This window comes from Fukomys damarensis, unplaced genomic scaffold, assembly GCF_012274545.1.
Source record: "Fukomys damarensis isolate Sample0158 unplaced genomic scaffold, DMR_v1.0_HiC HiC_scaffold_18, whole genome shotgun sequence".
NCBI lineage: Eukaryota > Metazoa > Chordata > Mammalia > Rodentia > Bathyergidae > Fukomys > Fukomys damarensis.
Genome location: NW_022900930.1, coordinates 39,284,487 through 39,302,657, shown reverse-complemented (window position 1 = coordinate 39,302,657; position 18,171 = coordinate 39,284,487).

The following is an 18,171-nucleotide window of genomic DNA, read 5'->3' as shown; positions in this document are numbered from 1 at the left end:
GCCTGTGGATGGAATATGGTTGTAAACATTCTCTTCAGCCAGGGCCAAACCTGGAGCAGCCAGATCCCATCCTCTGAAATTCATGAGTGCTTGGGTCTTGTAAGAGAGATCTGAATGATGTACCAGAGCAAGCAGTGCGAAAACAAGCCAAAACTAACATTCCTAAAATAGTCTTTAATGCGAAAACAAGCTTCCTGGGTTCATATCCACAGCTAGGAAAACCATAATAAAATGCCATTACCAATTTAAATCCCCTTAGTGCTTCCTGAAAATCAACAAGAAGAAAAAAGATGCCTGAATACAAATATGAAGCATTTCACTTCTTTGCTTACGTTCCTACTATTTAGAGCCATTGATACAGGTATCAGGGAAGTAATGTGGGTATGATTGGAATACATGCCCAATGAGAGGTCATTTGTGTTAGAGGTCTAGAGAAAAGTTTATAAATTTCATCATAAAGTTAAATGGATGAAATTTTAAAAGGCTTAGTTGGTATATTAAATCTAATGAATATGAATACTTATTTAGTCTATGTTTGTAAACTACCTTCAGTGAGGAGAAAAATACTTCCTTTTCCATGGAAAAGAATGGATATAAATGGCATACATTTGATATGCATTCACCTGGTGTTCTAAGTACAAACTAATTATGGCAGAGCATCCTAATCTACCAAATAATTCAGACAAAGTAAGAAAGACCAAATCCATGGGTAAGGATTTCTGCATAGCTCCAGAAAGGAAAGCTAGTGTCAAATAAACCAGCTTCCTTAACATTTTGAGATTAGAGATTCCTTTGAGATTTCTCATAAAAACTACAGGTTGTTTCTTTTTAAAATATATGCTGATATATATGTTTACATTCAAGGGGATTTTCATATGGGAACTTCTGATAATCATTATTTTCCATTTCCAGTATGGCACTTTCAAGTCAAGCCAGTTTGTTAACACTCTTGGTCTGTTTTTCTCTCGCAGTCTGCTCTGTTGAGTTTATACCTCCTGTTGAATATGTCAGTACTTAAACCAAAAGTTTAAATAATTTTTCCTTTAATACTAGATGAAGTGCAAACTTCTTACTCAGTTTGATCTGACTTGGTTACAGTTCATCTCTCTCCTCATAAATCCTGCATAAAGTAAGTTCTACATGCTTTATGTTTCACACACAAATAATATAACGTTGTAAAACTTATTTATTCCTAAATTGTTTTGTAATGCCTTCCTTTTTATCTCTGCTCATTGAGCTGAAGAAGGCTTAATGTTAGCTTCTCTTTAATGTTGCCCTCATAGTTTTCTACATTCTTTATTTCTATGACATGGAGTTTATGTCTTTTGCATAGTATTCAGCATGTTTATTTATATTCATAATTTATCTCCTCTTAAGACAGCCATTCATGTGAGTTTGAGTATAAATTGTTTATCTTTTTCTACCCACATTTATCTTGAAGAGATAAAAGTTTATCACTGTTTATGTACTTGCTACATCGTAGAAATAAACATATCATATATGATCCTTGCTGTGATAAACAGAAAATAAATTAGCACAGAAATAATTTTACATGTGAAATGCCATAAAAGAAATAAGTAGGCACTTTAGTCAAAAATAACAGAAAAAGAACCCACTTTAGAATGATCTAAGTAATGCTGGTTGCTGTCCTGGGAACACAGGCAGCTGATGTATAGCGTGAGATGGAGTGGGACAAGTTTGCAGAGATGAGGAGTGGCCGGATTGCTTTAGACTTTATAATCCATAATAAGAATTTTTTATATACTAGGGGTGGAGCACACCAGAGAGATGTGATTCAATTTATATGTAAAACCTCACATAGACTCTTGTATGGAGAGTCAGGAAAGAGCCAGGAAAACTAGCTAAAAGGAAGTAGTACTTCATACTACTATGCAGTAGTACAGTGGCAGTAAGGAAATACAGTTTTGATATTTATAAAGGTAAAATTAATAGGTCATGGGGTGAACTTGAAATAGGGTTGTGAGAAAGAAAGGATGATTTCTAAGACAGCAGATAATTAATGATTGATTCCAGTCTTCTGGAAGAGAAGAGTTTGAGGAATTAATATTCAGTTTCTGCCCCCTCACTACCAATTCATAACCCGCAATGGGTAGCTGCTCCGCCTGAGGCTGGAAGGGGTGGCAAAGGGGAGCCAAGCCAAGTCTTTCCAGGGTCCTGGTCCACAGTATGGTGACAGGCTTTTCCCTGTCTTGGTTGGATAAGAACCACAAGACTGGAAATTCCTGAAGAAGATCAAGATGCCAGGAAAAGCTATCAACAACCTCCAGAGCCAAAGAAGACTGATTTTTGAAAGAGCTTGACCTGCCTGGGGAGAAACAGATTGGTACGCAGAAACTTCCTAACCTGCAAGTCTAGGAGAAGAGTGAAATTTGGATGCAGAGACAGCAGTATCTGCTCAAACAATGAATCTCGCAGTACACCTATTCCATTTTTATTTAACATTGTATAATAAATAATGTTTCTTTAAAGAGACAAGGCATGGAAAGGAAAGACATAAGGAAAATTTCTAGAGAGGTAAGGAAGAATCTCTAGAATGAAGAGTGTCACACCGCCTCAACCAGACCTCAAAAACAGCACTAATAGTGTCTCCACATTACAGATACAGAAACTGAGGCACAAACAGAATAAATAACTTGCCCAGATTGAAATAGCTATCGCATTCTAGGGCTGATATTTCAACTCAGGCAGAAAAAAACCTAGGTGTAAATTGCTTACAACAACCATGATGTTCTTGGTTTTTTTGGTGGTTTAAGAAAACAAGTCATTGGAGAGTGGAGACTGAGACACCATCATCTAAGATGCGTGGTGCGCAGAACAAATGATTCCAATGGTCTCTTTTACCTCCGACAACCCACAAAAATCACTTCCTAATGTCCTCAAATAAGTGAATGTGTTTGACATAGGAATCCTGATCTGTTTATGATAGATTTATATAAAAAATCTTAAAATTGGACTTCTTGCCTTTCCAATTAAGAACAAAATTTTAGGGGGCCGGGGATTTGGTTCAGTGGTTCTGCCACCTGCCTCGAAAGCGCAAGGACCTGAGTTCGATCCCCAATACCAAAAAAAAAAAAAAAAAGAACAAATTTTAGTCACAATATATAGCATTGAAAAGGATTATATCAACATTGGCAACTTTTAAATTATTTTTTTGGCTTGAGATGAACACATTTTTAAAAAATGAATAATATTAAGCAGATAAAATATGAACCAATATGTTTGTCTATCAATGGTATGAATAATTATCTAAATCCGTTGAAAAATAGCAGTTAGTGTATTTCTTATGTTGCTGACATTGGAAATAACCTATGTTGGTGTTCCGATAGTGCTAAAGTGTTATGTAAAAAAGAAGTGAAAGACAATCACACACTAATAGTAATAACTGATAACAAGATTAATAGCCATGAAATAATGTGTAATAATTGTGCATTACTTTTGCTAACTTCGAGTCAGTATTGTAAACCTTTTATTCAGAAATAATTATAGATGCGTATGAAGTTGTCTTTTAACGTGTTCTTTTCAATGTTTATCTTAAATACAATTATACTATATCAAAATTAGAAATCTGGCATTGTCACAATGTGTGTTTAGAGTTCTGTCTCAAGAGTTTGTCTTAAACTTTAAAAAATATGCTCTCAATTCTTCTTAATTAAGATGCTTTTCTACCTATGCTTTCAACTGAAGTTTTCTCTTTGGGCTGAAATTTTAACAAGATAAACCTCTTCTTGAATAATGCTCTTACTTCCTGCTCGTGTTGCTTTATTTAGAACTGCTTAAGATATTTTCAGCATTAGCTAAATTTTATCCTCATTTGTCCAACAGCCAGAAATGTATCCTATTTTTGTAGGTAAAGTTTCTGCAAAGGAAAGAAGTGTTTGAGAAAGCCATTAAAACCATTTAAAAAAAACATGAAAATTAATACTCAAGGCTTTACCTACTGAAAACAGGTGCTTCAAATTCTATACCCTCTACATGTGTAATTTTCATTTCTTTTAGCCATCTTTTGACCTTGTTTTCTTTAGCTTTGCTTTAAGCACTTTCTCTGTGTGCATCAATTTCATGATGACTATTAGTGATTTTATTATTGTTATCAGTCATGGACTCTGGTGCAAAAGGAGGTGCCTGAGTACCCGCTAGCCTCACAGAAGGTTGCTGATCCAAGGTTCCTTCCACAGCATGATGTGGAAAGCATCATGCTGTAGAAAGAACTGATACTGGAGTACCATTCTGCGCTGGGCTGCCTAGACCTTGCTGACAGCTTCTTTTTCTCATTTCTAAAGATGTAAGCTACACATTCAAAGTTCATAGATGTTACCCGCTAGCCTCACAGAAGGTTGCTGATCCAAGGTTCCTTCCACAGCATGATGTGGAAAGCATCATGCTGTAGAAAGAACTGATACTGGAGTACCATTCTGCGCTGGGCTGCCTAGACCTTGCTGACAGCTTCTTTTTCTCATTTCTAAAGATGTAAGCTACACATTCAAAGCCTTCATAGATGTGTTCTTGGTTTTGTTTGGTTTTGTTTTTCCACTGCTGGGGAGTCTAACCCAGGACCTCATATGCACTTAGTGTTCTGCCATGCAGCTGCAGACCCAAGCTTATATTCTTGCTTTGATTCTGCATTTTTTTTATGATTCTCCAATCCACTCAGGGCATCCAAATTTAATCCAATAGCCAGTGTTCCTTAGTATAGGCTGTTATCAGCAAAAACACAATTACATTTGCTTGAACAAAATGCAGCAGATATGCTGGTGGCATCAGTGCTAGCCTGGATGACTGACAAGAGCAACTTTCAGCTGTGGCAGCCTGGCTTAGCTGTGTCCCTGGCCTTTGCTCACTCCTGGCTGGGCAGCCTTTGCAGGCTGAGAGCTATACTAGGATATGAGCAGCAACAAACTGAAATTCCACTGCTCATTTGCCAAAACCCTGGAAAATGGGTGATGTGTGGTAAAATAGGAACACGAGATTTGGAGTCAGGCCTTGGCTTAAATTCCAAACCACCTCTTGCTAGTTTGAATTTAGAAATAGATAAGTGAATTAGAATGGAAGAAGGACCAGGGCGGGTCAATTCTAAGAACAAGAACAGAAATATTTTTCTTCTCTGCTCCATTTTATAGTTCCTTCTGAAAAGAGGTGCTTCTGTACCCACAGGTGTAATTTCCAGTCAAGCTAGTGTCAGAAGCCTGAGAGTGAATCCTGCCCTTAAAAAGTGAAGTCAAGATAAGTGTAGGCGATGAGCACAAATGAGCAATAGAATCATAGACCCTTGGACTCAGCTAAGAACTCAGTGACCCAGTCTTTAATACCCCACAATATCCTGTGTGCTCTTTGTCCACTCTTTGCTTCAGTATACCTCATGGTGGGTAATTCGCTATCTCCTGGAACAGAGTGTTTAATTGTCTCCTTTCCTTATTGCATTGTTGTCAGTAGACTATTCTTACTTTTCATATATTTTTCTTGTGCAATAGTTGGAAGAGGAAGTAAAGAAAGAATAGAAGAAAGACAACAGCAGCTTTTGGCGAACCTGTACCTAATGTTCAGGCAGTATCAGAGTTTCATTAGTTTTATCTGCAAGAATACTTTGACCCCAGAATCCATGCATTTGTCATGGAGAAGCAGTCTTGGTGAACAATGCTTAAGGAGCATTTCCAGTTGTACTTATTTTGATTTCTATCATTGTAGAGAAAGCTATTTTATGTTTCCCAGAGCTACACAGTACTATGACCACATTTGGGAAACATGGTATTCAAAGTAGAAATGAGTGGTTTCTTTTAAAAATCTATTTCAAATACATTGTTTTGATGTTTTCTCAAGCTCTTGCTTAAAGCGTGAAATTGTTCCCACAGCTCTGGTAACACTTAAATTTCTCATTTAAAACAAAGTACAAGAGTTATGTTGTATGGAAAAAAAACTAACTTTAATAAAAATAGCTAGTTCTATCTAAGTCAGGCAGCATCTAGATAATATTTATAACCTTCCAACACGGCTAATGGAAATCACTTTTTCCCTTAAAGTGAAGTGTTCTTTTCACATTATTCTCTTTTTCCTTAAGTATATAATGCTTACATTTGTGGATGATCAGAACTATTAACAACTTAATGACCACATTTCAGAAGAATAGTTTGTGTTGTCTCTGACTCCATGGCCATTTTATTTTAATGTATATATGCAATGTATAGGAACTTGCTTTCACTATTTGACAGCTGAGCCTTTACATTCTAGAAAGAACAATATTGTTATTAATTTTCCACCACATGTAACTATGAAAGAAAGTTGCAAAGAGGTTGAAGAGTCTGCCTCTGAAGAAATTATCCTTCTAGGAAGTTTGAAATATTTCAAGGAATATTTATACATACTGCTTTAAAGAATGCTGATTTTCATAAAGACATATAAAAGCATGTTAATTAAATATGACCAACTTCATTTAATAAAAGTTACCAACTTTAAGGAACCAAAATGTGGCATTTGAGTTGGAGAGGGCAGGCTCTGGAGCCAGATGGTTCTGAGTTTATATTTTGACTTCAAACAGTTCTGAATTTGGATTTTGGCTTTCACTGTTACTACCTACGTGACCAAGAGCAAGTTATTTATACTTAAGTTTAGAAGTTAAGCTTAAAGATGAGATGAATTTGAGTTTTTAACGTTATTAAATTCTTATGAGAAATAAATGAGAGCATTCACATACAAAGAAATTCCTATAGTAGCTAACACATAATTGTTTGCTTGACCTAATGTATATTTGGCACAAAACATTAAGCACTATTACTCAGCTTAATTATGCATTCTAAAATATTTATTGTATCTGCCACATACAAACTTTCTATAATGTAGAGAGGAGAAACACATAAACAAGTGTCCTTATTATGTAGTCTCCCCTTATCTGAGGAAGATAAGTACCAAGGCTCCCACTGGATACCTGAAACCTCAAATAATATTGAACCCCATAAATAAGATCTATGCTTTTTTTCCTGTATATACATACAAAACTTCCATGCCTTTCCTATCTTAACTAAGCACTCATCACATACTGGCTGTAACAGTATAGTTTGAGTTATGACAGCAAAACTAACTTGAATTTCTTTTCCTTCTTCATAATTTCCTGGCTAGTTTTTTCTTATTATATATCTAATCAATGTTAGGATACATTTTTTTCTTTCCTTAAGTCAAGAACTTTTACCTCTTCACTTAAAATAAGCATGTGCCATATTTTCCTTACCAGCACCAGTACTCTTGTGCTTTGGGGACTTCAGTAACAGTTCCTTACCTGAAAAAAAGCACTGCAATAGGAGATGTGGTAATTTAAGTGGCTGGCTAGTAAGTGAGCAGAGGACAGGCGTCATACACCACAGGGGTATGCTAGACAAATGTGAGATAAAGAGGGATGGCATGAGGTTTCGTTGCAGTAATCAGAGGAGCACACTATTTAAACTTCATGGGTTTTTCATTTCAAATTTTTTGGTCACAGTTAACTGGGGGGACCTGAAATACGAGCAGCAAAACTGTGGATAAGCATGGACTACTATAGAGTAAAAAACGCAAAGGTGAAGGGACCTACACAGCCTCAGGAGCCAAGAGAGACATCACACGTAGACGTTATGTTTTTACTTATTCATTTTTGTTTGTTGGTACCGGGGACTGAACTAGGGACCTTGAGCTTGCAAGAGGCAGCAGAACCACTGAGCTAAATCCCTGACATTATGCTTTTAGATGGCTATACAGTTGAAATCTTTCTACTGATGCAGACTTTCAGAAACATTTCTGACCTTTTATTAGCTATACAAGACTCCTCTATGATAACATTCCTTGGAATAAATTATGCTCTTCTAATAATTTCTTCAGGCTTTTGAGGATGCTGTCTAGACGTTATTTTAGTGGTTATGATCAAAGCAGATAATTCCAAGCATTTCCAGAAGTATCAGGAGGTCCTACGGGGTACCTTGGGGCCCTCGGCTGATGCAGGAAGGATGATGAGACAGGGATGTAGCGATTCAGGCCTCTGGGGTTGAATTTTGATTCTTCCACAAGCACTAGATTACCGTGTACAAAATACTCAGCTTTGCAATGCTTGAATTTCTTCCCCAGGAAGAAGGGAGACAAAATAGTGTTTATTTTTATAAAAATTCAAGATTAAAGGAAATAATGTGTGCAAAGCAATTTTCAGATGTTAAGCGATAAATAAATGTTAGTTATCATTGCGCACAGTGTAAAAGCCCCTAAACCTACCTGTTCTCAATCTTAGAAAGCCATATATATTTTGGTTCCGTGGGACCATGAACCACAAATCAGAATAAAAGGAACACATCTCTAGGTGAAAAATAGAAATGTAGAGATGCTACAAAGATCACCTCCATTTGTTGTTTCGTGATTTTTTGTTTCCCTGGATGGTGATGGGCGAAGGATTCTGTATGTATCAAATGAGATAAGAGGCTATTTTCCGTTGACACTGTTAGGACAGCTCTATTTTCTGTGTGCTCATTCATAATGTTCTCATTTAATGTGTAAATATGTTTTAGTCTTGGCATAATGTGCTCCTGATTTTATGGCCAAACCTGTTGCCATGCTGCCCCTAATTTTATTTTTTTCTATATTTTAATAAGGTTCTATTGGTTTATCCTTGTATCAGATTCTTCTTTGTGAGAAAGATTCATGTGAGAATCAGTCAGAGATAAATACTGATCCTTCCCTGAAGGAAGAAATGACATCCATAGGCATATTAATAACGAGATCTAAACCCAGGAAGTGGAAGGAGTATAACTGATACTAAAATAAACATGTCAATTGATTAAAATTTCACTCACCACACCTTGCTTGCAGGTTTTGCATTTTTTTTTCCCACCAACAGAACAGCTGTTGTCACTCTCTTTATAACTGATACTAAAATAAACATGTCAATTGATTAAAATTTCACTCACCACACCTTGCTTGCAGGTTTTGCTTTTTTTTTTCCCACCAACAGAACAGCTGTTCTGTCACTCTCTGATGTCTAGGGATTACAAGCAGCTCCAGAATTACCATCGCCAAACACTCCCTACCACATGACAGTTTAAAAATATAAGTATGGGTACTAACACATATTTTTTTTCAGCAAGAAACCAACCACTCCTATGATTCGTTCCTATCCTAATTCATATTGTACTCAAAATCGACAATAATAAACAATTCATTTAGCTTATCTAGGTTTATTAAAAACTTCAATGTGGTAAAATATACCTACTTACAAAAACCTGTACAAAGCATGAGTGAATACCATCGCGATAGTCATAAAAAACACACCTGCTAGACTGTGCCACTCATAGTGCCACTGCATGTTGCTCCTAGATCTCACCGTCCCTCTCCAGCCTGAGGCAGTGATTACCTTGATTTTACAGTAAGCACGTTCTTCATAGTTTCCCAAGTAATGTACACATCCCTAATAATATAGTTTAGTTTTGAGTTCCTTTTGCAGTTCATATGAAGGGGATCATTCAAGATGTATTGCTGCATGGTCTGGCTTTATTTAATTTATACCACCTGTGGAAGATTTTGGAATAAAGTCAGGGCCTATTTCATGTTATTGCCATAAAATGTTCCAATCCCCAAATATAGTATAATTACTTGCCCCTTCTATTGTCTGAACATTTGTATTGTTTCTAGTTGGGAGCAATCAGGAGCGATGATGCTGTAGACAATCTTTTATGTATTATGTATTCTGGTCCCCGTGAGTAGATTTAATTAGTTCTATTCCTAGGGCTGTACTTGTAGAATGATAAGATATGCACATCTTCAATTTTACTAGCGAGTTCCAAAATGTTTTCCAAAGTAGTTACATAAATTTGATCCCTCCTAGCAGTTTATCAAATTCACACAATTCACACTTTGCCCAGTCTTAGGGGCTTGTAATGATGTTTTAATATAGCTGTAATTTGCCTTTCCATGACTATTATACATGTAGCGACAATTTCAATTTCATTTTCCCTACAGTTGCTGCTCAAATATTTTGCCCATTTTTATACTAAGGTTTCTTCCTTTTCTGTATCAGTGTTTGTTCTAAAATCTGTATATTAGGTCTTTGTTATCTATTTTACAAACTTTTTACCAATTCTACGACTCATATATTTTTAAGTAATGTCTTTAGATGACTGAGTTATTTCAATGATTTCAATGTAGTGCAATTTACTATATTGCTTTTCTGGGCTCTCTTTCGTTCTACTGATGTATTAGTCCTATGAGTTTGTTTTTCTATTTATATACCAAAATTTCTTACATATTTTCACTTCATATGTGCTTATGATGTGCTATAATATAAAATATATTGAAGGTATTACAGGATAATAAGTATATATATATATATATCATCTTTATTGATATCAAATTAATGATCAGAATTTGTGTAAGATGTTTTAAGTACAGTTAAACCAAGAAGTCATTTTAAAAAGACAATGTGATTCTTCTTGATCCTCTTTTGAGAAGATAATGCACCATCAACAAATGGGGAAGCAGTGGGTCTTAAACAGGAGTACACACCAAAATAAATTGTAGAAGCTTTCAAAATGCGCATGTAGTTGGTTAGGTCCAAGGAAATCTGGGATATATGTTTGGTGTATGCTTTGAAGCAACTCTATATGTGATTTCAAATATCATTTGTGTTGCTAATTACTTTAAAGAATCAATGTTACTTTTAAGTGCCAGGTCCAATATGATAAGCTTATAACCTTTATTTATTTATTTATTTTCTTGCAGTACATAATGTATGCATTCTTCATGTGGATTCAATGCATGTGCACAACACATCCTAATTTCTTTTTTCATCCCATTTCCCTCTCCTCCATCCCTTGATCCTCTTTCCATTTGAGAAAGCATTGTCTCCCTACTTCCTATTATCTATCTTTTATATTGCTTTTCATGTATAATTTGAGTTTAATATGCTAACCGAGCTTTCAGTTTCCTTGGCTGTAAAAATGAGGATGGATGACCCTTACTTTACGCACTTTTAAAGGCTGACAGACATTGATAAATAATTCTTTTTATCCTTTCATCTTGATTACTTGTTTTAAGAAGTGGAGCTCGTAATTGTTTAATAAGTTTTTCAAAAGTGTCTGAATAAAGCAAATTAAACAGAAGTGGTTTGTGAACTGCGAAAAAATATTTAAACAGAAGATATTTTTTATCTAAAGGGCTGTCAGGTAGGGAAAGACTAGGGAAGAAAGTAAGTTTACTTGTCATGCAAACTTCAAGGGATATAGGGTCAGTTTCTAAGTGACACTGAAAATAGCCTTTTGTGCTTCTTCTGAAACAGCGTCTTGTGGCCATTCGCCAGGTGACATAAATTGAAGTGGGATAGGTTGGAAAGATATTTCTCTAGCCCTATTACCAACTCAACCATGCTATGGCTCACCCTTCTATAACTCATTTATATTCTCTACACATTTTATCTTCTCCTGGTTTTACTTGCTTATTATGTGGAAGCCAACATAGATTGTACAGCAAATTGGAATAAACAAAGGTAGGTGCAAGCCAAAATGGTTAGAAATTTAAAAAAACAAAACCAAACCTGGGTTCACATCCACACAGATACCTAAGAAAACATCCTCAATTTGACTAAGAAATTGACTTCTGTACCCAAAGCCAATTGTTTGAATAAAAATGAATTTCTGTATGAATCCCATGAAAGTTTGCTCGGATATCATATATACCTATCACTTTCAAATTTATAACTCATATAGTAGATATCCGTAATAAAATATCGTCTTCATTCAGCCTAAATATATTTAACAAGCTGCTGAGTCTACAGCACTGCCCTAGGTGCTGTTCATATGCAAGACAGCTGTGTTCAGGGAAGAAGCACTCCATAAATGGTTGTATACAGAACCAACAAGCTGTAAAGAAGCATGATTTGTGGATGTGTTCATTATTTTTCTAGCACTGTGGACATTAGCCGACATTTTGATGCATTTATGTTCTATACTGTTACTGCTTTTCTTAGCTCAAATGTTTCTTGTTCTTATTAAATGCTTAAAAACAATTTTTCCTTAAATGTGTAAATTATGTTTAATATAAAGTAAAAGAGCAAAAAATACTTTTTTATATTTCATATACCTGTTCAGATTATGATTCATTGTAATTCTTGTTATCCAGGAGTAGGAACTCTAACTTACTTTTAGAGCTTGCTTAAGTGCTTTGCTTGTCAGTCCAAGAACCTTCCTTTAGTCATGTCTGAGCCGAGTATCTCTCAAAACACTGTGAATAGGCACCTAGGGCTACATCCACTATGTGCTATATGTGAAGTGATAGATAATTCTCTATATGTCTCCCGATTGAACTTAATGTCAACAGGGAGAACAGCCCCTTTCCACACCCAGCATCTTCCACAGAACTTGGCACTGGCTGGGTTACTCATTCAATGTCAGTTGAATGGAACGGAGCCAATACTACCTTTCTGAAACTCATTCCTCCTTTATTCAGATAAACTAAAGGTGAGATGAGCATATTCTAGTAGATAAAGATCGCATGTGGATTCCTAATTTTATACTCTATTTCATCCTTAACTAAACTCTAGCCAAGCATCCCAGGTTAAGCTGTTAAGTAATCCAACAAAGCTGGCGGAATGGGAGCATCGTGTCCAAAGCACAGGAAGGAAACGTGTAAAGAGAAAAAGATGCATTTCCTTAGAGGTATACAGTTGGAAGTTGAGATGACTCGGAAACCAGGAGCAATTGAAATATTTTCAAAGTATCAAGTCTGCAATTTCCTAAAAAATAAAATATTTGAGTGTGACATTTAATCACATGCTAGCTCCCAATATGTTATCATTATTTTCATCCTGTTTTATCCCCTTATTTAGATAACACATTTGAAGATACCCTAGTAAGGCTGAAGTATGTCAAGTATTAATGTTCCTATATAATTATGAATTATATTTTCTTCCAGGATATGATTTTTAGGCATTAATATATTGCTTAATTATATTCAGAGACATTCTTCCCTAGAGAAATGCTTAGATAGGAAAAAATACTTTCTTGTACAACTTGCACTTTCTAAAAAATGATCTCGTGTTTCTTATTAAACGTTCAATGTAGACTAAATACAGTAACAAGATTGATTTGAAAAAATGGACTAATTGTATGGGATGTGCTGACACTAAAGCAATCTACGCAATTTTTACAACTTCCTTTGGCTGCTAGTGGGATGTAAAATATTTCAGTGTTCAAACACGCTTTGGAGCTACTCAAATGTGAGGTCGATTCAGCTACAAACTCCTAAATGATGCTGTGGGGAATGCTATGTGCTCTCTTTGAAGCACAACTTTCTCATCTGTGACTTAATAATACTTCATACTTTATGGCTTGTTGGAGGTGCTGCTGAGAGCTATTAACCGGTATCTACTAGTAAACCCTCTGTGAAATAATTCTTATTATCACTTACTTTATGACAAACGATCTCTTTTTTCATAGCCTACATCCTCTGCTATGAGTGAAATTGTTTTATTACTATTATTGTTGCTTATTGCCACATTGTATCCATGATTTCTATTTTGATATTTTCCAATTTCAAGCCTTTAAAGATCACCCTTTTCCTCTGTGTCCTTCAGCCTCACTACAAGCTCTTGGTCTTTATGTTCCTATGCTTTTGAATTTGAATTTCCCATTCCACGGGCTATATGATGTGCTATTATGTTGGCCAATTCACTTTTCTTTCCTCAGTAATTGTCTACCTGCAATAAACAAATATCAACTCAGAGAAATTCATGTGTAAGACAAACACAAGAGACTACAAATTGTATTCCAAAGGGAAATAAGCAATAAAACAAAACTGGTAGAACTAGAGAAACTGATAGATATTGATGTTTGGTGTTTCTTAAAAAGTACAAAATACTAGGACTCAAGATGGGGAAAAAAAAATAAAGGAGTTGGGTAGGGAGACCAAACATGATATTATACCCAAACAACTAGCAAAGTTTAGTTTAAAAAAACACATCATAGCCAGGTGCAGTGGCACCCACCTGTAACCTCAGCATTCTGGGAGTTCAAAAGTTTGAAGCCAGGCTCAGCCACTTAGTGAATTTGTGAGTTCCTGTTTCAAAATAAACAAATAGTGCTTGCGACGACGTAGCTCAGTGCAAAGTTTCTTTCTTTCTTTGTTTTTGGAATGTTCAGTATTTTCCTTGATTATCCTCACCGCTAGTCATTCTGATTACATGAAACCCAGACAAAAATATGTACTCTCCATGATGCCATTTCACTGCTCATTGGTATAGAAGTGTAACAGGAAACCCCGTGGAGTTTGTGATCACACAGAGCTGGGTTTGGGTTATATCCCCTCCTATTTAAATATCTATCATGAGATATTGTAGAAATAAAAGCATCTGGTAAAAATCCTTGAGTCAGATGCATTTTTTATCACAAGGTTCCCAAGAGACAATTTTAATCAATGAATGCTCCTCTTCTACCTCCTTAGGGGGTATAAGAAGTAAATATAAGGCTGTCATCCACACAAGTCTGTCAATCTGTGACACCATCTCTAGAGGGTATTTAGGGCAGTATCAGTGAATGCATATGAGGTATGCATCTGGTTTCACTGGAAGAAGGTGAGGCAGTGCACAGAATTCTCTCATTAAAGGCAAACAGGAATCATCTCAATAAGTTTCTTCTGACAGAGTTTAGGAATGTTTAGAAAATGAGGAAGGAAATGAAAGAGATTAAAACTGGCACAAAATTTAAGAGTCAAATACATAGAATTAAATTTGGAATTCTGGTTAATTTATCTGTGCCTCCATTTTCTATTATTCAAAAGGAGGATAAAAAGGATCACTTTGTAGACAGTTTGTGAGTATCAAATGAGATCACAAATATAACGAAATTTGAGGTATATTGCAGGCACTCTAATGTTATTTCTCTTCTGGGCTTCTGTACCTTTTCCTCCCTTTTAGAAATCATTGTGAAAATAAAATTAGATTTGGTCAATTCAAATGCCCTTATGTCAGTTTTCTCTTTAGGAAAATATATCTTAAAATTAAATTATGAAAGACAACATACAAGATAAAATATTTGCAAAAGATTTATCTAATCAAAAAACTAATATGTAGAACATCTGAGAGGTTTCTTGCAATTCGAAAAGAGAAATAATCCAATTTTAAAATAGCCAGAGGATCTGAAGAGATATTTTCCAAAAGAAGACAGATAAATGTCCATTTAGTATATGAAACTGTGCTTATAACATAGTCATTAGGGAGGTATGAATTAAAATTTCAATGAAGTACCACTTGACACCCATTTGAGCATAATCAAGATGAAAAATGATATGGAAAAGTTGAAAACCTCTCATATTGCTGGTAGAAATATAAAATGTGTAGCTCTTTTGGGAAGCTGTTTAGCATTACCTCAGAAAAACTAAACCTAGAGTTAGTAGCCAAACTGGTTAATTCCACTCTTGAGTAAGAGAAAGAAAAACATGTATGTCTACACAAAAATATGTACACGAGTGTTCACAGCAACATTTTTCATAGTAGCCATAAAAGTAGAAACAGCCCAAATGTCTACCAACATACGGTTGAATAAACAAAATATGGTGCTCTGTACACAGAAATATTAATTGCAATGGAAAAATTGTATCTCACATTAATTTGGGAAAATTCTCCATCATTATTGCTTAACAATAATATTTCTTGTGTTCTTTTCTCTCTTTCTTTTGCTTTTCCTAGCTTGTCTATGTTACACCTCTTACAGTGGACCCAAAATTCTTAAATAATTTGTTTTGATGTTTTTCAGTCTTTTTTTTTTCTTTCTTTTGGCCTTCTGTTTTGGTTTTTTATCGATGGATCATCAAGCTCAGAGACTCCTGCCTCGGTTCTGTCCATCTCACTAATGAGCCCATCAAAGGTCTTCTTTGTTTCTGTTATAATTTTACTCTCCAAAGTTTTTGGATCCTTCCTTAGAATTTCCATCCCTCCGTTTGCATTTCCCATCTGCTGCAGCTCACAGCTTACTGTGTCAATGAGAGCATTTCCTGCACGGTAATTCCAACATCTTTGACACGTCTGAGGCTAGTTCTGATACTTACTGTCTTTCCAGACTGCTTTTACTGCCTTTTGATATGACTTGTAGTGTTTCCTTGATGGCTGCATAGGTGGTCTGCCTAAAGGAGTTGCTGTGAATAATAATGAAGCTTTAACAATGAAGCTATAAGGTGTTGGGAGTGGGAAAACTCTCTCTTCTAAAACTTCTAAAACTCTGTTTTTAGTGGGCCTCTGAACTGGAATCTTCGTTAGTGCTTCTCAGTTTTTTCTATCCCTCTGGTGGGCTAGGATGGCTGGAGGAGGCTGGAGTTGGATATTTCTCTCCTCCCGGATCACTTAACATCTAACAATTTATACTCTGGTACAGGGATGGCGAACCTTTTAGGGTTTCAGTGGTACTCATAGCCTGTTTCCACACATACGTTCACCATGACTGCTCTAGTGGAATACTTTCTCTCAAGATCAAACCTTTTGTAAAGAACATCACTCCTGGCCCATTCAGAAACTATTTTTTCCTCACCTTCCTGCCAAAAGTACCACAGGACAACTTTTATTTTTAATTTCTGTTAGTCTCTGCCGTAACTCTGTTGAGTTCCAGGAGGTAAAACTCACAAAAGTGTGAAGCCGGACTATGACTGGGCCCTCTTGGAGGATTTGATTCTCAGACTTGTGCATAGATTGCTGCTTGGGACTTTTACCCTTCCTTTACAACTTTAGTTTTTATTAGTAAGTATTTATCATATGTATTGATCATATTTATCGTAAGAAATTCTTACCCATATACATCTCATCCCAATTTCTTTCCTCATTCTGCTCCGCACCCCTGGACCTTGCTTCCACTCCCCATTTACATGAGCTTTGTTTCCACTTTTTCCTTCCATTCCCCCGCCTTCTGTCCCTTCCCCCATCCACTCCCTTTGTTTCCCCTCTTGAATCATTTGCAGGAAAATGGATGCACCTCCAGACCATAATCTTAAATGAAATAAATCAGACACACAAGTGTAAATAGCACATTGCTTCTCCTAATGTGAGAAACCCAAAGGGTGGATGAGGAGCCTCACGGAGGACAGATACCCGGAAGCAGGAAGAACGTGTTCAAGTGGGATTTTACTCTGGGGAGTCTCGATTCTCGTCTTTGGCCCGCTCTTCATTTCGGAGGAAACAGTTTTCCCCTGTGACCTCTCTGAAAGATCTGCCAAGAGCTGGTTTTTAGAAAACATTTTTCAGGAGCAGAGTAACAATTTCCAAACTCTTTACAAGCTAGGAGAAACTGGAATTTGAGGTTTTTGTTTGTTTGTTTGTTTTGTTGTATTGGGCATCGAACTTGGGACCTTGGGCTTGCGAGGCAGGCGATGGAACCACTAGCTAAATCCCCGACCCTGGGGTTTGTTTTTTGAAGTGATTAAAATGCTGTGAGATTAGGTAGGAATGATGGTGGAACAACTCTGTGAATAGACTAAAACCCACTGTATTGTCTACTTTTTTAAAAAGTGACTTTTATTTCAATTTTATCTTAATAATAAAATAATAGAAAAGACTGGCTAAAAGCCCAGATGACTGACAATTTTCATTGCTGATGATAAACTGAGGATAAGGCGGGGCTACTTCTTCAGTATGTTTTTTCTTTTGAATGTAATATTCTTCACCATGGTCAACAATTTTAACTGATAACTCTTTGTTACTTGTAGAATTCAAGATTTGGAAGTCAGCTGGACACAATCTTTAATTTAAAACCATACTCATAAATACCATGTTCCTAGTCTGACCTAAAATATGGATCATGTTGAGTAATGATCTAGCCTCCAAAGAAATCTGTTGATTAAAAACGAGTCAGATTTTAAAGCCCAAGCATTTACGGAGAAAATGTTCCCAGAAGATGACTTCTGACAGTGGCTGGGAAACTGAAAAGATTAGAGACTTTATAAAGAAAGAAGAGGGAGAAAATAAGAGACCAGAAGAAAATAGAAAACAGCTTTAGTGGTCATCTTTGGGTGAAAACAGATTTATGTCTCATTTCTGTGCTGAAATCCCTGTGATTAAGCATTAATCTTAGGGGCTGGGGATTTAGTTCAGTGGTGTTGCTGTCTGCCTTGCAAATGCAAGGACCCAAGTTTGATCCCCGGTACCAAAAAAAAAAAAAAAAAAAAAAAAAAAAAAAA